Raw genomic sequence first — 12,938 nt, forward strand, 5'->3', positions numbered from 1 at the left:
ATGCCAATATTAGATAAGGGGCTTATCTATTGCAGATACACGGGTGGCCCATAGTAGCTTTGAGCTAGGCCCCATTTTACCGCCTTGCCTCGTGTTTGGTGTCTGGTTTACTTGGCACTCACCATGCCTCCACATGTGCCACTGCACTTTCACTTTTGGCAACACATTACTGTTAACTCTATTATTTGATTGTGGTGCTTACACTGAACTGCAATAAGTTGTATATATGAGAACAGGAATAGTATACCTCATCATAATGGCTATATCATATGATATAAATATGACAATTTCAACAATTATTGATCCTACTAGAGTAAGCCAATGGACTATATACAATATCTACTGATCAAAATAACACATTGACACAAATCATAGGGTGGGTAGGTGGGGTGAGATTTGGAACTGGATAAGAGGGATCCTGCTTCCATGTATGTACCTTTAAGGCCCAAGGAGAAGGGTCCCCCTTTCAACCAGGCCCCACAGTATCATGATACCTGCTGGATGCTCACAGGACCAATTGTCACCTGGTGTCATCTTGTGTTTAACCCTACAGATATGGAGATTCTCAGCATAGTCTCAGATTAGGCAGGTCGGATCACTCATATGGCAAGTAACACACCAGCCAAATATGTCTATAGCATCAACGATATGCACAGAGGAATAGATTATTATAATGGGTTAAATGTTTGTAGCTTTATTGACAGATAAAACAAAAGAATATGAGAATGCAACTTTACCCATTTTCTGTTCCATATGTGCCCTTGCCATGCCAATACTAGGTTAGTGGGCTTATCTATTGCAGATACATGAGTGGCTCACCATAACTCTGAGCTAGGCCTCCATTTTGCCATCATGCTTTATATTTGGTGTCCAATGTACTTGGTATCTGCTGTGGCACCCCTGCTAGCTGCTGCTGCAGTTTCACCTTTGTCTCGTTAGATAGACATGGGGAAGCTACTGCTTGCCCTGGAAGGTAAATACTATTTGGGTTTCTGACAGGTACTTGTGACCAAGTTTGGCTTCTATGGAAACAAGATACGGGGCTATATGGCTTTGCTCCGAATAACTACATGGACAGGATTCATAACCCCCAACCCTTTCTTCCATCTCTGGAGGAGACCAAGAAAATAATTACCTGATACAAATTATAGTTTAAACATCAAGGCCTTGGGAATTCTTGGTGATCTGCTAACTGGAAGAATACCAACCAAGAATCTCTCTGAACCATGGGTAGAGTGTTCCCTCTAAGCTGAGCAGGAGTCCTCCACCCACAGTCTCACCAACAGAGGGTGTTGTTTTACTGTCACATTTTCAATTGTGAGAGACAGGCAAGTTCTGCAGGACTCCAGGGAACATACCTGTCCTTAGCGACTGAAAATATTCCACCCCCTAGTGGTAGCAATGCAGCTGGAGGACACCTGCTCAGCTTAGAGGGAACAGTTATGACATCATCTAATTCATTATTAAACATATGTAGTTAGTACAATTACCAATGAAGATTCAGGCTCCAAAATATTATCCAATCATAAATTGCATACTTCAACAATGTACCTTTGCTAGTTTCAATCACATGACTTCTTGTCAATCTTATTTCATTAGTAGTTTTCCCTAGCAACAATATAATGACCTAGTTATCATGAGCTATTGATTTTGCTCCTGTCAGCATTTACATTTAGACTAGCTGAGATCATTAGCTTAGGGCACAGTGACCTGTTCCCTGTTCTATGACTTAGGCACTTCCTCTATTCTGTTACTGGAAGAGGATACAGCTGGGTCAAACGTCTATTTTAAAACTTTAAGTAACACCTGCCAATAATGCTATCCAAGCAATATTATTTTTACTGTAACTCTGAAGCATTTCTATATCCTTTACGGGCATCTCACACATATTTGGTTATGGGTCCCCCTTTATGTCTTGCTTAATATTATTATTGCCATCAGCCTGACCATTGGTCTGACCCAGTATGACTATTATGTTTTATGTACAGTGCTCCCCTGAAATTCACGGGGGTTCCGTTACAGGAACACCTGCAAATTTTGAAAAACCGCAAATGCGGTTTAGGAGCTGATCAAAGGCAGAAGATGGCAGCTGGGGCACCAGCGGGAGCCGAAAATCATTCTCAGTATTTTCCAACGGCCTCTTCCTGATACTAAAGTCAGGCTTTACCAATCAGGAGCTACTTTTTTCGTTACGTATTTTTCTGACAGAACAAATAAAGTGGAAATCACTGGACTAAGTGTATAGCTCTCAATGGAGACTGCACCAACTTTGTTGGTTGGGCTGAGAACTTTTTGGCCATCCCTCGTAGATGCACGTCAGACAAGCAGCATAGAAAACCATCTAAAAATGTGTTTCAAAAATGGCAATTTGGACCTTTTGGCAAATAAAACGTCCAAATGCCACTTTATGCCATTTTGTGGGGGACATTTTTCTCTCAACTGGGAAAGGTACAGAGAAGGTTATTAACTAAAATTATTAAGGGGATGGAAGGGTTCTCATACAAGGAAAGGCTTGGAGAAGAAGATGGCTGAGGGGAGATATGACTGAGGCCAATAAAATCCTTTATAGAGAGGAGCAAGTAGATGTGAATCAATTGTTTACTCTTTCAAAACATACAAAGACTAAGGAACACATCATGAAGTTACATAGTAGCACGTTCAAAACATAGGATAAATTTTTTTTTTCACTCAGCGTATATTTAATTTCTGGCAAAGTGGCAAAAACAGTTAATGTAGCTGGGTTTAAAAAAGGTTTCCTTAGCGTCCCTCCAGACCAGCACAGATGGATGGGTTTGCGCTCCTCTGCCAGCAGGTGGCGGCTGAGAACAAACAACTGTAGCAGTAGTACAAGTAGACTGTATAGGCCCTTGAGATCAGTCTGTTCTCAGTCTCCAGCAGGTGGAGGTGATAAGCCCGTGCAGTCTTGTTTATCCTTGATTAAATTTGATAATTTTCTGTTGGAGGGGATAGACAGGGCCATTTCTGGCCATTTTGTTTCCCCAGATGGAGGTAGGGTTCCGTTGGGGTCCCTTTTTTCACCTCGGGAGAGCCACACTCAGCCGAGTCCCTGCCCCCTTTCCCCCACCTCCCCATCATTTTTGTCTTAGAGGTGCCTCAGCTGTACACCTCTGCATTTAAGCAGTGACTACAGCTTAGAGAGCCTGTGATGTCTGCTCTTTTAAATTAAGTTTGTAAAAAAAAAAAAAAGTGTTGGTCTGAAGGGAAGTTTAATTTGTACTTGTCTTCCTACTAGGTTGAGGTGAGGCCTACCACATGGCAGGTTGCAATGAGCACTTCTTAGCCGAAGAAGTACTCTGCTTGCTCCCGCTAAGGCCTCACTGAAGCAGGTGTATGTATTATTTTGTTCGTGAGGAGGGGAATCTTCTGCTGGGTCAGCTTTGCGGGCTGCCCCTCGGACCAGCATTGGAGGTTCCCCGGCCACTGTGAAGGGAAAGTCAATTGGCGGTGGGGATGTCTGGGGTTCTCTTGCCACCACTTGTACAGAGGATTCCCTGTCAGTCATGGCGGACAGTAAAGGAGAGTCTCGGGGTTCTCTTACCGCATCAGGCACTGGGGATTCCCCTGCCATTATGTTGGGCCTTTCTGGGCTTTCCTTTACCATTGCTTTGAATTCTTAGGCCTCTTCTTTACTCATGGCCTCAGGGGAACCTTTTTCACTTGTTGTTTCTTCTTTGGTGGGAAACTCCGCCATCTTGGCTGAGCCTTCTACTGAGCTCCCACCTAGATTGGAGAGATAGGAACAGGTTTCACAGGCCTCTTCCTTGGTGGTGGAACATGTCTGTCTTCCAGCATGGTTTTCTCCAAATTTTGTGCTGGCCATGTACAAGGCCTATTACATGCACTCAGCTGGTGTCTCTACATATACCCTGGTGGTCTCGGGTTCCTCAGGGGTGGCTGTCTCCTCTTGTTCCGTGGTTTCTTCACCCCCCCCATCCTCCGCCCAAATGGCAACATCTCTCTTGGGAGGTCAAGGCTTTTTTTGGGCACGATGAGGATCTGGGTCTATCGTGCCCTGCTAGACCCTGGGTGGGTGGGGGGGGGGGGGGGGGTTGACATGGGTGACCAGGATTTGGAGCTGCCTGCAAGTGAGGATGCTTTGGTTGTGTGAATTTTTCACCAGGAAGAGCTGCAGGAGCTCATTCTTCAGGAGTCTTCAGGTTTGATGAAAATTCTAAGGAGGCCCCTCTGGTGGTGAATCCTCTTGGAATTCAGGCGGCCTCTCGATCTTTTCCTATGCATCAAGATATCCTTGACATTGTGCGTGCACAGTGGAAGGTCCCAGACATGCCTTTTTGGCTGGCTCATTCTATGACCCATTTTTACCCTATTCCTGATACAGATAGGGACTCCTTGCTTCCTTCTGTAGTAGATGCGGTGGTTTCAGCCATTACTAAGCGTCACACAGTACTAGTGGAAGGGGGTTCAGCCATTAGGGATCCTCGGGACCAGAGAATGGAATCCCTTCATATGCAGAGTTTTGATGTGGCAGCCTTGGTGGTCCAGGCAGACATTTGTGGTGGGCTGGTGGCCAGGGCCTGTTTCCATTGAGCCGAACATGTCTTGGATAGGGAGTCCAATGATTGGTCTCTTAAGGATCAGGAGCTAGCAAATAAGTTAGGCTCTTATCTTTCAGATGCTATTTATGATTTGTTGTGAGCACTTTGTGGCTCTATGGTTGGTTGGCAGATTCTGCCTCGAAGTCTAAGTTCATTAGGTTTCTCTTTAAAGGTTCATTTCTCTTTGGAGAGGAATTGGATAAGCTGGTTCAGAGTTTAGGGGACTCTAAGGTCCCTCACTTGCCAGATGACAAACCTAGACTATCTGGTAGAGGAGGATTGAAACATAGAAACATGATAGCAGATAAAGGCCAAATGGCCCATCTAGTCTGCCCTTCTGCAGTAACCATTATCTTTCTCTCTTTGAGAGATCCCACATGGGTATCCCAGGCCCTCTTGAATTCAGACAAAGGAGACTATTTCAGGATGCTTGCCATTATTGCTCTGGTAGAGTGTCTTCCACTTCTTACAGAGGTTGTGTTTTCGAGTAAATGCAGTCCTTTTGAGATGCTCGTCGAGGCGGTCTTGCCTCCTCTTGTCCTGTGCAATGACAATGCACAGGTCCTTCTCCCGGTTCTGGGACTTTTTACTGGGAGTGGACCCAAGATTATAGATTCATGACAGCTATGCACTCGAGTACGATCAGCCCTTGCCAGATATTTTCCTCACTTCTTTATCAATCTGCCTGGAAGAAATGGGTGTTTCATCAGGCTCTGCAGTGGTTAATAGACCTCAAGGTAGTGGTTCTGGTTCCACCTAACGAGATTCGTACTGGGAGTTTTTCCATTTACTTTGTGGTTCCCAAGAAGGAGGGATCCTTTTGTCCCATTCTAGATCTCAAGGGCGTGAACTGGGCGCTGCAGGTGTCTTCCATTTGTATAGAGACCCTTAGATTCATGATTTCTGCAGTCCAACTGAGGGAATTATTGACCTCTCTCAATCTGACAGAGGTGTATCTGCACATTCTGATTTGAAAAGCTCACAAATGGTTCCTTCCCTTTGTGATTTTGGGAAGGCATTATCAGTTTTGGCCTCACTACAGTTCCGCATACCTTCTCAACCGTCTTATGAGTTCTCGTTGTCCTCCAGCTCGAGAATTCCTTCAGGTCTTAGGATCAATGGCAGCTTCATTGGAGGTGATCAATGTTAGCTTCATTGAGGTGGTACAGTGGGCACATGCTCATAAGCGTCCCCTGTGGTACACACTCCTTCAGAGGTGGTCTCCACAGGTTCACGGGCTAGCACACTGCAGTCTGTGTTGTGGCTTCACTCCCAAAATCTGGTTCAGGGAGTGAGTGTGGATCAGCCCCAATGGACAGTTCTTCTAATGGGTGCCAATCTTGGCTGGGGAGCCCAGTGTCCCGGTCAATCAGCTCAGGGCAGTTGGTCTCCAGAAGAAGCTTCTTGGCTGATCAATGTTCTCTCTATGGTTGGTCTGCCTCAAAGTCTAAGTTCAGTAGGTTTCATTTTAAGGATTCATTTCTCTTTGGAGAGGATTTGGATAAGCTAATTCAGAGTTTAGGGGACTGTATGGTCCCTCGCTTGCCAAAGGACAAACCTAGACTATCTGGTAAAGGAGGCTTGAGCAGAGGATGATTTCGGAAGGCTCGCCATTATTGCTCTGGTAGAGTGTCTTACACTTATTCTTAGAGAGGTTGTGTTTTCCAGTGAATGCAGTCCTTTCGAGACACTCGTCAGGGAAGCTGTGATTCTTCCTGCCTTGCCTCCTCCTCCTCTCGTCCTGTGCAATGATGGTGCACAGGTCCTTCCCCAGTTCTGGTAGGAGCTAGGTTATGGGAATGTTACTGGGGGTGGACTAAGATTACAGCAGATCAGTGGGTCCTGGAGGTGATCCATGACAGCTATGCCCTCGAGTTTGATTGGCCCTTGCCAGATCTTTTCCTCACTTCTCTTTGTCAATCTGCCTGGATGAAGCGGGCATTTCGTCAGACTCTGTAGTAGTTAATGGACCTCAAGGCTGTGGTTCAGGTTCCGGCCAACGAGATTCGTACTGGGAGATATTCCATTTACTTTGTGGTTCCCAAGAAAGAGGGATCCTTTTGTCTCACTCTGGATCTCAAGGGAGTGAACTGGAGGCTTCAGATGCCTTTTGTATAGAGACTCTCAGGTCTGTGATTCTTATAATCCAACTGAGGGAATTATTGACCTCTCTTGATCTGACAGAGGTGTATCTGCACATTCCGATTCAAGAAGCTCACAAATGGTTCCTTTTCTTTGCGATTTTGGGAAGGCATTATCAGTTTTGTGTGCTTCCATTTGGTCTTGCTACAGCTCCGTGTACCTTCTCAAAGGTTATGGTGGTCATGGCAGCAGCCTTACGCTGAGAGGGAATTCTGGTTCATCCCTATCTGTATAGAGACTCTCAGGTCTGTGATTCTTATAATCCAACTGAGGGAATTATTGACCTCTCTTGATCTGACAGAGGTGTATCTGCACATTCCGATTCAAGAAGCTCACAAATGGTTCCTTTTCTTTGCGATTTTGGGAAGGCATTATCAGTTTTGTGTGCTTCCATTTGGTCTTGCTACAGCTCCGTGTACCTTCTCAAAGGTTATGGTGGTCATGGCAGCAGCCTTACGCTGAGAGGGAATTCTGGTTCATCCCTATCTGGATTACTGGTTAATCCGGGTGAAGCCCTTCCAGGAGAGCACACAGTCACAGCTCGGGTAGTGGAGTTACTCTAGTCATTGGACTGGGTAGTTAACCTAGCCAAGAGTTGGCTGACTGTCCCAACACTTGGAATATCTTGGGGTTCTCTTTGACACCGGTCTAGGAAGAGTGTTTCTTCCCAAGGAGTGGAGAATGTTCAAGCAGATTTTCTCAGTCATGTGCTAGATTCCAATGAGTGGTCCCTAGGAGTGGAGGCCTTCGATTTGATAGTTTGGTCATAGGGTCAGAAGATGATGGACCTCATGACCATACGCTTCAACACCAAAAAGAAGCGATTCTTCATTTGGCGCAGGGATTTTCAGGCTGAGGGGCTGGAAGCTGTCGTGCAGAGTTGGCCAACAGATGGCCTTCTTTATGTCTGTCTTCCATGGCCTCTGGGCAGCTTTCTTCTTTACATTGCGCATCACATGGGCTGTGTGAGTCTGGTGGCTCTGGATTGACCCAGACGCTCATGATATGGGTACTTGATTTGTCTCCCTGTCGCAGAGCCTTTTCCTCAGTCCCTGTCAGACAACCTGACTCAGGGTTCCATACCCATGTTCGATCCAGGTCCCTTTGAATTTACGGCTTGGCTCTTGAAAGGGAGTGGCTAAATAGAAAAGGATATTCGGATTAGGTGGTCTCTACTCTCTTGGGGTCTTATCGATTCTTGACTCCCGGGCCTATGTGCGCCTCTTTGAACATTGGTGTTCCACTCGGGGGACGTTTCCTCTTTACGCGTTATTGCCTCACATCCTGGATTTTTTGTAGGATGGCCTAGATAGGGGCCTTCTTGGTCCTCCTTATGAGTTCAAGTTGCGTCCTTCGTGTTCTTTAGAGGTTTAGTGCAAGGACGACAGTTGTCTTCTCTTCCTGATGTGATCCGTTTCTTAAGAGCGGTAAAGCTTCTTCGTCCACCAATTCAAACTTCAGTTCCGGCCTGGAATTTTAATTTGGTCCAGCCGGTGTTTGTTCGTCCTCTGTTTGAACCCATGAATTCTTTCAAGATGAAAGACTTTACCTTGAAAATGGTGTTTCTTGTTGCGATCACTTCTTCAAGACGCATGTTGGGAGTTGCAGGCCTTCTTGGAATTTTTTAGTGTGCATGTGGTTCTGCGGCCTGTTCTGTCTTTTCTCCCAAAGGTGCTTTCCTCTTTTCATATGAACCAGACTGTTTTCCTCCTGGTTTTAGATAGTCAGGAGGGTTCTTTGGAACAGAAACAATTGCACAAGTTAGATGTTCACAGAGTTCTGTGTGCTTACATGAAGAGAACTCGAGTTCAGGCAGATGGATCGTCTTTTTGTGTTGTTAATGGGCAGTCGTAAGGGGGAAGGTGCTTCTAAGGCTTCTATTGCGCACTGGATTAAGGAAGCCATTGCTAAAGCATATCTTCTCCTGAAGAAATCAGTTCCTGACTTTTTCAAGACTCACTTTATACGTGGTGAGGTGGCCTCTTGGACAGAGAATTCTCTTGTGCCCTCAATGGATATTTCCAAGGCTACTGTTTGGTCGTCTCTACATTCCTTTGTATGGCACTACCAGGTTGATGTCCACTCTACACACATTTGCAAAATTTTACAGGTGGATGTTGCGACAAGAGCAGACTCTGCCTTTGGGTCCTCAGTGTTACAGGCTGGCGCAGTCAGCCCGCCCTAACTTTCTGGGACTGCTTTTGTACATCCAACTTGTCCAGAAAGACACACCTATTGCATTGGAAAAAGATATTATGTCCTTACCTTGATAATATCTTTTCCAGTAAATAGGTATGTCACTCTGGACCCCCACCCTGTCCTTCCCGTGCCTGCCTACTGTCTTATTCTATTTATTCTTCTCCAAGTTTGTATCTTGGATGCCAGTCAGTCCTTTGAGCTCTGAAGAATTCTGTATGATGCTTATGTTGGCTGTTCCTTGTTCATTAAGTGTTCAAGTGTTGTTATTTTTGAGCAGAACAATAGATTTGTTTGAGAAATTTCACATTTTGATCCTTCACACAATTTTGATGGAGCTCTTGCATGCTTGGGTACTAACTGCAGGTGGCAGTAGAGCTTGAGTGAAGTACGAGGATCACAGAAAAAATACAGTGGATTCCTTCTGCAGTGGCTTCCCCTTCTGCAGTGGCTTTCTCAATAACAGACTTTGAACTTTTCCTCCGCTCTTACCACAACCTCTGGCAATGCGTTCCAGAGCTTAACTATTCTCTGAGTAAAAAAATTTCCTCCTATTGGTTTTAAGAGTATTTCCCTGTAACTTCATCGAGTGTCCCCTAGTCTTTGTAATTTTTGACGGAGTGAAAAATTGATCCACTTATACCCGTTCTACTCCACTCAGGTTTTTGTAGTCTTCAATCCTATCTCCCCTCAGCCGTCTCTTTTCCAAGCTGAAGAGCCCTAATTGTTTTAGTTTTTCCTCATATGAGAGGAGTTCCATCCCCTTTACCATCTTGGTCGCTCTTCTTTGAACCTTTTCTAATGCCGCTATATCTTTTTTGAGATAAGGAAGCCAGAATTGAGCGCAATACTCTAAATAAGGTGATACAGAGGCATTATAACTTTCTTAGTCCTGGAACGGAACCCCCGCGAATATCGGGGGAGTATTGTAGTGTTCTATAACAAAATCTGTGCACCCAGGTCTGGTTATCAAAATTGCACTTTGCACTGGCGCCCTCTATAGAATTGCCTCCATACAGCGCATTCTTTTGCAAAGAATGCACACACGCAACAACATTTAGGGGTCCTTTTACTAAGGCGCTAACTGATTTAGCGCATGCTAAATGCTAACGCGCCCATTATATTCTATGGACGCGTTAGCATTTAGCGCGGACTAATCTTTAGCGTGTGCTCAATCAGCGTGCCTCAGTAAAAGGACCCCTTAATTTCAGAATGGAAAAAAAAAAATGACATCTTTTCGGCCGCCCGTCCCTAGTTGCCAGCCTTCCACTTTGCGTAGATGATCAGTTCCTCACCCCGTTCTATCTCGACCCCTGCCACGATTGCGCTTCAGATCAGTCCCACTGTCTCTGTTTCCAGTTTAGATCCTGTTCTCGCTCATTATGATGGTGATTACACTTCTCCCTCTGTATCCGCTGTGATAGGAGATTAACAGAACTGCAAATACTGAAAAACCGCAAATAACTTTTTCATATGTTATTCGCTGTTTTCTATTAAAATCCATCGTGAATATGGTGAAACCGCGAATAACATGGTGGGGAGACCTGGCCTGTTCCTGAAGGAGAGGCAAAACGCGGTGAAGAAAGTGCCGGGAATCGGCGATTTTCTCTGTAAACGCTTGGAATCAGCGATTTCTCTATGCAAGCTGATGTAATTTGGGGGGGGGGGGAGGAGCCAGCAAGTTAAAAACTGAATAATTGAAACCGCAAATGCTGAAACCGCGAATACGGAGGGAGAAGTGTATAAGACCAGCACTAAAAATCCAGCCCCAGATGCTTTTTCCTTTCCGGGTTTTCTAATAATGTACTCGACCTCCAGAACAAGTGAAACCATAACTTTTGCCTGTTGATGACCTTTAAGAATTATGATTGTTAATGAAATTTTCTTTGATAAAAAAGGAATGTTGACTTTTTGTACAGCTTTTAGGTTGAGTGAATAAATGTTTACCAGATAATGTGATGAATATCTACATACTTTAAGATGTGACAATGCTATTGTTTTACCATTACTTTAACTCCCCACCCCTTTTTACTAAGCCACGGTAGAGGTTTCTACCTGGCCCAGAGCGCTAAATTTGAATGCTCCGACGCTGCTATGACGCTCATAGAATTTCTGTGGGCGTCTGAGCAGCATAGGAGCATTTAGCGCTGCGGGCCGCGGTGGAAACCTCTACCGTGGCTTAGCAAAAGAGGCCCTAAGTCTAATAGTGTCAAGTTTATTTAAAAATTTGATTTGATCGCAATATCATATTCCATATAATAATAATAAAATCAGGGTAAAAAAAATCAGGGTAAAAAAAACCACACACACAAATGTTACAACTATGACACTACGGGACACAAGAGGGATGACATCAGTTTGTGTGTGCAAAAGATTTGTAAAGAAATCTGAATTCGTTTGAAAATGAAAGGATGCAATTGAATGATTTGGAGGGGACTAGAATTTGTGACGTTTACTTAAACAGCTTCTAACCACCGCTTGCTTTGAAGTTTTGAGAATTTTCTGCAGGACAAAATATGAGACGCTTAATTTAATGATACATAATGTGAATATTCTAAAATGAGGTATAATATGATTTTATATTGTACATTTGCAACCTTTTCAGTTTCAATAAAAACGTCTACTTGTTCAATTAAAAAAAGGAGTCTATAGGGGTTGATTTTAGAACAGGAGCAAGAGTGAATTATAGAAAGAGAGATTTGACATGTAAAGATTTCAAACTATATCATATTTCTCTTATATGATCGTTTTATAGCGCTGCCAGATTTTTATTTTTCTGATCCTGGAACATGTTAGTCAGTTTCCCCATCTACATGTTTACCTCATTGATCGTATTTACGCTTAAGTTTGGTCATGTTAGGGCTGCCGTCTCAGCACCCAGAAGTTGCGGGTTCAAACCCTGTGCTTTGTGGCCCAGGGCAAATCACTTAGGGCTCCTTTTACTAAGCTGCGCTAGCACTGAGCTGGCATTAGTTCTTAGCGCATAGCGTGGGGTTAGCACGCGCGGCAATGCAGCGCACACTAGAAACGCTAGCGCACCTTAGTGAAAGGAGCCCTTAATTCTCCATTGCCCAGGTACGTTAGTCAGATTGTGAACTCAATGGGACAGATAGGGAGAAATTCTTGAGTCCCTGAATGTAAACCACTTATCTTTTCTCCTTATAATGACTGATCACTAACCAATATGCTCTCTCGAATCTAATTGTTAATGTAATAACTGATCTCAAATCTTATTGTAAGCCACAATGGTTCCTTGTTGGAAATGTCAGGAACTATGTGGCATGATAAAATAAATAAATAAATGTTATGCAAGATTATATCAACCTGTACGTTTCCTTGGGGGGGGGCATCACTTCATAAAGGCAGTTAATCCGAATGAGTGAGTGAATGAATTAATGTGGTTCAAAGGAAGTAGACCAGTGGTCTCAAATTCAAACCCTTTGCAGGGCCACATTGTGGATTTGTAGGCACTTGGAGGGCCACAGAAAAAAATAGTTAATGTCTTATTAAAGAAATGACAATTTTGCCTGAGGTAAAACTCTTTATAGTTTATAAATCTTTCCTTTTGGCTAAGTCTTAATAATAATATTGTCATTTATAGCTAAAGAGACATGGGATCAAGAAACTGTTTTATTTTACTTTTGTGGTTATAAAAAACATACCGAGGGCCTCAAAATAGTACCCGGAGGGCCGCATGTGGTCCCCGGGCTGCGAGTTTGAGACCACTGAAGTAGACCGAGGAGTAACTCGAGGAACTATTTCTTCCCAGATAGGGTGATAGATCCGTAGAACAGCTTCACGGTGAAGATCTTGGAGGTCCATCACTAGCAGAAGTTAAGATAGCTTGGGTTGGGTGCAGAGAATCGGCTTCGTTAGCTTTGAGGCAGGAGACTCGGGGGTACTGCATGCGGTCTTTCACAGACATTTTCTTTTTTTCGGTGTAGAGCACTTGCTGTCTGGCCTTGAAGAAGGAGACGACCCGTGTAAATGGTTACTTTTATGGATGCAAGAGCTGTTTGGCCT

At 44.2% G+C, this 12,938-nt stretch overlaps 1 protein-coding gene across 1 annotated transcript in view; it reads left to right on the forward strand.

The window, feature by feature from the left end:
• TRIM25 (tripartite motif containing 25) overlaps window positions 1-12,938 on the forward strand; it is a 70,986-nt gene extending 58,048 nt beyond the window's left edge. The window contains exon 12 of the mRNA XM_033960030.1: window positions 12,860-12,938. The gene's annotated coding sequence lies outside the window, so the exon portion shown is untranslated. The remainder of the gene's footprint in view (window positions 1-12,859) is intronic.

Source organism: Geotrypetes seraphini, chromosome 10, assembly GCF_902459505.1.
Source record: "Geotrypetes seraphini chromosome 10, aGeoSer1.1, whole genome shotgun sequence".
Lineage (NCBI taxonomy): Eukaryota > Metazoa > Chordata > Amphibia > Gymnophiona > Dermophiidae > Geotrypetes > Geotrypetes seraphini.